Here is an 8,173-nt window from a genome sequence, read left to right as displayed (position 1 = left end):
GGAGAATCTATAATACAAAAGCCTATTGGAGGGGGGATCGGCTCCACATAAATCTGTTCATCAACTATTGTCATGTTCTCTAATTCCCTCTCTTGCAAAAGTATTGTTCATTCCAAGTTAATTAAGTATAATGGTTATGTTTCCACCTCTAATTAAGTTCACCCTCTATGTTCTCAAAGTAGTCTCATAAAAATTCTCACTCTAATTCTCTTAATTCCGCTATTCTCAAAGTTCTTAGGCCATTTCCATTATAGGTACTCTCAAAAACCTTAGCCTCTACTCTTCTTTACCTTAGAAAATTGGTTCTCCAAGCAACCACACCCGTGGTTTAGACACCGTTGATTGCAAAGACTAGTGGAGAGGGTCGAACATTACTCGGTTGATTATGGTTCTTGTTGATCCTACTAGTAGCTCAATAATGTTTAAGCCGACGGCAAGCCCCAAGAGACAACATTATTAAGAATATAGTTCCCAACGGTGTACCTCAAACTAGGTCCTTTTCAACCAAGATAATAGATCCCCCTCCCACTTACCCTATTGCAATGAAGAGGTCCAACCTTTCATGGACAACTTAAGGACCTCTCTTCTTAAGCAAGGAAAGAGAAACCAATAGCTCTAAAACCAATGTAATGGAAATGGCCTATGAACATTGAGAATAATGGAATTAAGAGAATTATAGTGAGCAGTTTTATGAGACTACTTTGAGAGCATAGAGGGTGAACTTAATTAGCGGTAGCAACACAACCATTATATTTATTTTACTTGGCATGAAAAATACTTTTGCAAGAGAGAATATTGGAGAACATGAAAACAATTGAGGACTGGATTTATGTGGAGCTGGCTCCAATAGGCTTTTGTATTATAGATTCTCCCATAAAGAGAGACTTGGTACAATACAATATTTGTGTTTCTTGTGACCTAGGTGATGCAATGAAGATGGAAATCTTCATGCATCACAAGCATAACATAAACTTTGTAAAAGCATTAACCATCCCCGGCCTCAGCCCCAAGGCCTCAAACACCTTCGAAGGTGGATAGAGCTAGTAGGGAATGAGGGTAGGAAAGAGGAAGTAGAAACATTCATAAGAGAAAGAAATAGTTCCTCACTTATCATCACTCTTCTTGCTTAGCATAGCATAATAGCATAATAATGAAGATGGAGAAGATGGCAAGCTTAAGCATTGAAGCATGGCTCTTGGTTGGATTTGCATTCCATAGCCTAGAGTGTTGGTCTAGGCTCTAAACTTCTCAACAAGCTTGCAGAAGGAGATGGAGCTCTTGCACTTTTCCAAGCTAGAATGAGGATGTGAGTGTGTGTGTGAGAGAGTATACCCCCTAGCACACTTCTAGCTTGCTTTTTGTCAACCCCCCCCCCCCCCCCCCCCCCCCCCCCTTGTATCTCATGTTGGAATCTAATTGGACGCCTACAAGCCTAGCTAATCACATGCATAGTGTATATCGAGCAACTATGCTAGCCTTGGAACAAGTGTCCCCCTTTCCCCTTTGAGAGAGAGGACTTGATAAATGCATAAACGATTAATTAAATTAGCTAAATTACCATTGGACCCCAGAGGCCAACCAATAGGCTTTAGGCACCTTATGAGGGCAATATGAAGAGGAACTTGACATGTGTCCTTGTTGCTTCTTTAGACAAGGCATTATCTGTGTGAGGGTGTGTGTGCTATCTGTTATGCCCCTACAATAAGGGCTCACCCCCCCCATGATTAGGGATTTTTATTGACTTTCGGAACAACTTAAGCCCCTCAAGCACCTTAGTCATGGAGCACCTTAGCACCTTAGTCATTAAGCACCTCAAGCACCTTAGTCAGCAAGCACGACAAGAACCTCAAGAACAGCCCTAGCTTGCCTATTGTCTAAGGACTTTTAACACTAACCTTTGGAGGTCTTTAATGAAGCTAACCCTAAGGTCTTTAAGCTCCTTTAGCTAGCATTTCTCTTTGATATACCATCTCTCATTTGGACCCTTTAACCTTGGCCCCGTGTTGAGATAGATCCATGAGCACATGTCTATATTCTAACCCTTGTGCCCGTTCATTCTCCCACATTAAATGATCAATTTTATATGAGAAAACCATTAAGGTTGGTCAGGTATTATATTTTACAGGTGTATAAGTAAAAATTTCATGGACCAGGAGGTTCCAACACCAACCAAAAAGTTAAATGATTTGGTGCAAAGGGCACTATAACTAAACCAACTTGCCAAGAAGGATAAATGGCACAAGAAAAAGCATTTCATATAACTAGTCTTCGATTGAAAAATCAAAATCCAGTACCAGTTCCAGTTCATCTAAAAGTGAGTCAAATGACAAAGGCTAAGGAAAGAAAAAAGGATTGTGGACTAGGAAACTAGAGGAAATGTCAAAACAGATTGTTGAAATTTCCAACACGAGACCATTAATAAAGAAGATGGAGATTTGGTGCTCAAACTGTAGGTCAAGAGATTATAGGTCTAATGACTATAAAGCCAATAGTCACGTATGGAACAAATGTACCATTTTAAGAAGTAAAAGGATATATCAATTATTTCACTAACAAATTGTGAAGCAATCAAGGAAGATGGAGCCAGTGGGTCCAAAGATAATGAAGTCAACATAGGTATTGGAGGTACTGGTACTGGTAGGGGTAGGTACCAGGGGAGTACTGATAGGGGTAGAGGTGGGGGTAGAGGAGATTTTGCAAAATGAAGCTTCAACTGATACATAAAAATCGTATGGTCATTTTATAGCCCAATATCCAAATGCTCCAAAACCAAAAGGCACCAGAGCCAGTTGCAATCAGCATAGTTACCAGAAGCAAGGGTGTTATCATCGAGAAGATCCCTGATGGTGTCAGCCATTTTGGGAGCTGGTTTTAACTATGTGATTCCCAGTTCAAGGAGTACTGGCAGGGTATGGGCAGGCATAGGGGTAGAGGAGATTTTGCAAAACGAAGCCTAAATTGCTAAACATAATGAAATTATGGTCGAACTGAGAAGGAAGTTGAGTCAATGGCTAAAAAAAGGGAGGAGACCCAAACTAGTTACTCCTAAATGATCAATAAGTTGAAGAGTTTATTCTTGACCTCAAAGAAAACCCTAGAATGATTAAAATCAATAAGCATTTGAAGCCAAAAATCAACGAGAAAGAAAAGGCACTGCTCCAAAAATACAAAGGTGTGTTTGCTTGGGAACGTACTGACCTAAAGGAGTGGATCTAGAAGTGTGTCAGTATAGGATACCATTGAAACTAGATGCTAGACCAGTCAAATTACAGAGGTACAGGATGAACCCCAATTATGCCAACAAAGTGAAGGGGGAGATATACAATCTTCTATAGGTAGGGTTCATTACATAAGTAGGAAGCAGTGAATGGTTGTTTCCAATATTGGTAGTTCCTAAAAATAATGTGAAACTGAGGGTGTGTGTGGACTATATAAGAAATTGAATACTCAGACAATAAAGGATCCTTTTCCACTACCCTCTATAGATGCTAGGTATAGAACCCACTTACCAGTGTATGAAGGATACTAGGGTTCATATCAAAGAGGTGTTGATTCACATGAAAAATGCTAGAGGAGTGTTCGATTAGATAATTAGGACCTTGCTTGAAAAAATGCTACCATCAATAGAGGGTTAAAGACTTAGATGACCTAAGCCTGCCATGCAATAGCCTTAGCGTTTGGTCCAATTTTTGGACCAAGCAGGTGGCTTCCATTCATTCATTATTGATGTGGATTGATTTAATTGGGCAGAATGGTAGGCTGGTGGCGTTTTTCTTTCTCTAGGGCATCCTTAAGTGATCTACTGGCAATTTCTACCTACATTCGGAGATATGAGTATTGCTTTTGGTGTGTGGTCCATGGATGGCATTGAGATACCTATAGTTTTTGTGTGAAAGGAGGCTAGCTATGTCTTGTCATAGTTTGTGAATGACAAAGATGTCAGGCTCTACATGCTTCCTCTCCTTGAGACTAGTGCTTGGTCAGTGTTGGCTATCTCATCGATCTCACTGCTTACATTTTCTGCCGTTCTATCTACCTTCTTGTTTGTGCAACTTTATTTAGTGTTTCCCGATTACCTTTAATCCACACATAAGTAATGTTGGGGGTCACTTATCAAGCATAGGTTAGTATCCTCAGTACCAATGTCCAGTCTTGGTGGGCTTGCGTGTGGTGAGTTTCTTGTTTGTGGTGCCGATGGTTTTGATTCCCTCATATACCTTGTATGTGGTTGCCACTGCAATTTTCGTTACCAAGACGTGTAGGGGGAGCATTTCTGCACTTATAAGCATCACAATGTGCCCATGAATTTTAAAGGGGTTATTGGTCCACCACTCTTGGATTGCTCTCTATTCCTACTTCCAGATATATTGTTTTACATTCTCAAGTGAACTTGCCAAGGAGCCCTTTTGCATATGGAGATGATGCAGACTTGCTTTATGATTCAGTATCTAGCAAGCGGACATACAGGACAAAGCTTTCTAAGAGAGAACGTTCTCCGTTGCACAAAGTATCTTAGATGGAGGATTGTCAAGAAAAATGCTGCCATAGTTCAACAGTTATGTGATGAAATTAGTGTAAAGCGAAGTGTATTTAAGGTGTGGATGCACAACAACAAGAACAATGGTACCAAGGGTATGTGAGCTCAATGAGGCTATACATAGGTCATGCATACATCTTCTTATTGCCTGTTAAGTTTGGAAATTCCTATTTACTTTTCTAACCATTATGTACTCATATTTTACCTGTATTATGGACTTGCTCATACTATATGTATCTAATGTGGTGGGCATTGTACACCTCTAGATGTGTTAAGCCTTGGTTTAACACATCTTTGATCCTTGGTTTTCAGTGTTAGCAAAAATAATGGCAAGACTATTATGGCAAGAAACTACGAAAGTTCTTCATATTACTGAAATTTACCTTGTTTAGAGCATTTTTTTGTTTCTGCAAAAATGCTGGCATTAGTGTACTTTATCGCATCCTCATCTTGTGCTGAGTAGTAGGTTTTCTAAACGCGTGGGTGTAAGGATCTTTTATTTCATACTGGTGTTATATGAGCCTAGACATGCATTGTCATGGTGTGTTGCTACAGGGGTATAACCTTAGTAACCACTGTTCTCGTAATTACAACCATACAGCTGAATTTGTGTCTAACTGGTTCCTTTTTCTTGTTGACACCTCATGGTGATTGATGGCTTGCTTGGGCATGTGTGATCTCTTCTTATGACATACAAATTTAGAATATACCTAATTCTCATGTATGGTAATAATATGTGTGAATTTTAGACATGTCCCTTCAGAGCTCTGCATGGCCATTGCTCTATTTTTTGGCTCATTATGTCAGTGGAGTATGTTGTCTCTGGTTATGCATGGCTTCTCTGAAACCTTTGCTTATTCTAGATGTTCATACCAATTTTTGCAAGCACAAGTCTGCCTTTACGTTTTGGGCCATTTCAATTCGATCATTATTCAGGAGAATCAAAGAGTTTTCTAGAACACTTTCTGTGATGATTTTTGGCAAGAGAGCAACGCCAGCTTAGTTAATGAAATAAGGTTGAATTAGGTGCATTTTGTAGGTGTCTCCATAGGAGTTTAAACACTATTGTAAGTCTGTGTTGAATTTACTACATATTGTAGGCTCATTTGGGTTGCAAGGTGGTATCAAGTATGAATGACATGGTGAAGTTGCATGAGCACATTGGCATGTATTGATGTTTGTTTTGTATGCTTTTCAAGGGTTACCTATATTAAGAGAGCTTTTTAAAGCACCATAATTGAGGTAATGCTTTAACCAGATCCCATTGCAGTTGGCAGAGAAGAAAGCCAAGTGGTTCAACACGCCTAGGTGTTGCAATGCTGGTTTGGTATAGGCGGGTGACCTCTTGGTTTGAGGGTGCAAGTGGAGGAAAATTTCCTTGTAACCCCAGGGCTGAAGCTCAATGTGTGTCACAAAGCTGTCTGCATGCTTCGTCGCTATTTGAAATGGGCATGTGTGGGAGGGGATCAAGGTTTGAGGGCCGCGGGCGATATTGGCGCCATTAATCTGACATCTTGAATTTACAAATTCGGTTTCGAGCTCACAATTTTTTTCCAAATCTCCCAATCTGCCTTGCTATGTATCCCATCTATGACACCAAGTGGGCTAGTTCGGTCGGCCGCCTTCGGCGGCCTCTCTCTCTTTCTCTCTCCCTCTTTATCATTGTTAGGAAATAAGACGTAGCTAAATAGATAATTGAGTAGATTACTTAATGGAGAGAGATAGATTTATATACACGAGATTATAGAGTAGAGAGAGAGAGAGAGAGAGAGAGTACACACGATATACGTGGTTCACCCAATGTGGGCTACGTCCACGGGAAAGCAGCCACTCAATGGCTTTAGTACTTCAAAACAAGAAGTAGTTTACAAAGGGATTATACTCTTAATGGAGCTCCCGCCTTGCTTCACTCTCACCACCTCACACTCACCTTGTTGCATCAACTTCACACTATGAAATGTGTGTAGAAATGGCCTCCTTTTATAGTCCAAAAGGGCTGCCCTCTCTTATGAGAGACAGCCATGTGTAGCCGCTCTTGTGCGAATAAGTACAAATCGGACCCTCCAATCTGCCCATGTGTGGCTGCCCTTGAGAAGACAAGTCCGCTTTTGAATTCGGCCACCGGCCATTGAATTCGGCCACCGGCCATCGGCCATTGACTTCCGACCACCGGCCATCGGCCATTGACTACCGGCCACCGGCCAACCGACCGGTTGTTTTCCGACCACTTTCCGGCCGCCGTCCGGCCATAATATTCCGGCGAAAAAGAATATTTCGGCGGAAAAAAAGTCTCAGGGGCCTCCGCCCCCGAGGCCTTTAAAGTTGCCCCTGATTCTTGTCCGTGAAAATTTTGGTTTTCGGTGAGTGATTTTTCTTCACGCACGATGGCTTCTCCTCATAATGGGGGCCTTACAAATGTGCGCTTTTACCACAAAAAATTACAAGGGTAAATTAGGCTCCATACTTAACAATCACGTGCATAAGGGCTTCTCTAAGTTTTGGAGTTTAGCCTTCATGTGGCAGATTTTGACATGTAAAGGGCTCCCCTTTTTGCCATATTATGTTAGTTTAGATATAGTCTCGACAATTCTACGTAGATGAATAACGATTATATCACAAGGCTTCCAAGAGCAAGGTCCGGGTTCAAGTTGAGCAAGATCAAGGGGTGGGTGCTACCCAAATTCACTTTTTCGCCCTAGTTTAACACTAGTGCATTGAATGGCCCTTCTGCTCCCACCGCTAGTTTTTGTTAATGTCTCGCTAGAGCCACATTGAAGTCTAGATCTATGACTGCACTATATGAGTAATGTATGACTACATGGAAACACACCATACGATATAAAATATTTCTTAAAGAGCTAAAAATAAATAGACCATACAAATCTATACCATTCGATATAAATTGCAATACATCGTATGATATGAAATATTTCATAGGAGTTACAAAGAAACACACCATAAAATCTAAACCATATGATATAAATTGTAATACACTTTATTTTCCCATACCTAACTTTATTGTACGATGACACCTGTTATAGATGATTGCTCTAATGCAACACAAACCATCTTTATATCTTTGGTTATCTGAATCTCTACTCTTTATTGTACGATGACACCTGTTATAGATGACTGCTCTAATGCAACACAAACCATCTTTATATCTTTGGTTATCTGAATCAACACAAACCATCTTTATTATCTTTGGTTATCTTTGGTTATCTGAATCACTCGATGATTTACAAAATTATTAAGTGCACAATTGAGTTGGGGATATGTAATTCTCTTAAGTATTACATCTTCATGTCCTTTGCACAATGTTTGGGACATAGTAGCATCATAGCTTGAATATTGTCTCCTTCTTGAATGACTTGTGGAGATGTTAAGTCTTAGATGTTAAGAATACCTTCTATGATAGGGCGGCCCTCCTATTAGCCGATGTACTATTGATTGCTTACAAAGTCCATGATTTTTCGATGTGAGTTGTTCACATCTAAAAATAGTGGTTGCATAATGGGAATCCTTGTAGATCTACATACAATCTCTTAGCTTAAAACCATTACCGAGAAAATACAAGTTTTCTTCGCCTTGATTTTTAAGGTCTAACTAATGAAAGCAATGGTAGTTACTCTTTTT

The 8,173-nt window shown here is 40.2% G+C and overlaps 1 pseudogene; it reads left to right on the top strand.

Annotated features, from left to right (window-relative positions):
* The first annotated feature begins 4,142 nt into the window (after positions 1-4,142).
* Positions 4,143-4,913, top strand: LOC147460136 (zinc-finger homeodomain protein 3-like; annotated as a pseudogene).
* The last annotated feature ends 3,260 nt before the right edge of the window (positions 4,914-8,173 follow it).

Source organism: Adiantum capillus-veneris, chromosome 4 (assembly GCF_014529385.1).
Source record: "Adiantum capillus-veneris isolate H3 chromosome 4, ASM1452938v2, whole genome shotgun sequence".
Classification (NCBI taxonomy): Eukaryota; Viridiplantae; Streptophyta; class Polypodiopsida; order Polypodiales; family Pteridaceae; genus Adiantum; species Adiantum capillus-veneris.
This window is presented reverse-complemented; position numbering and strand designations above follow the sequence as displayed.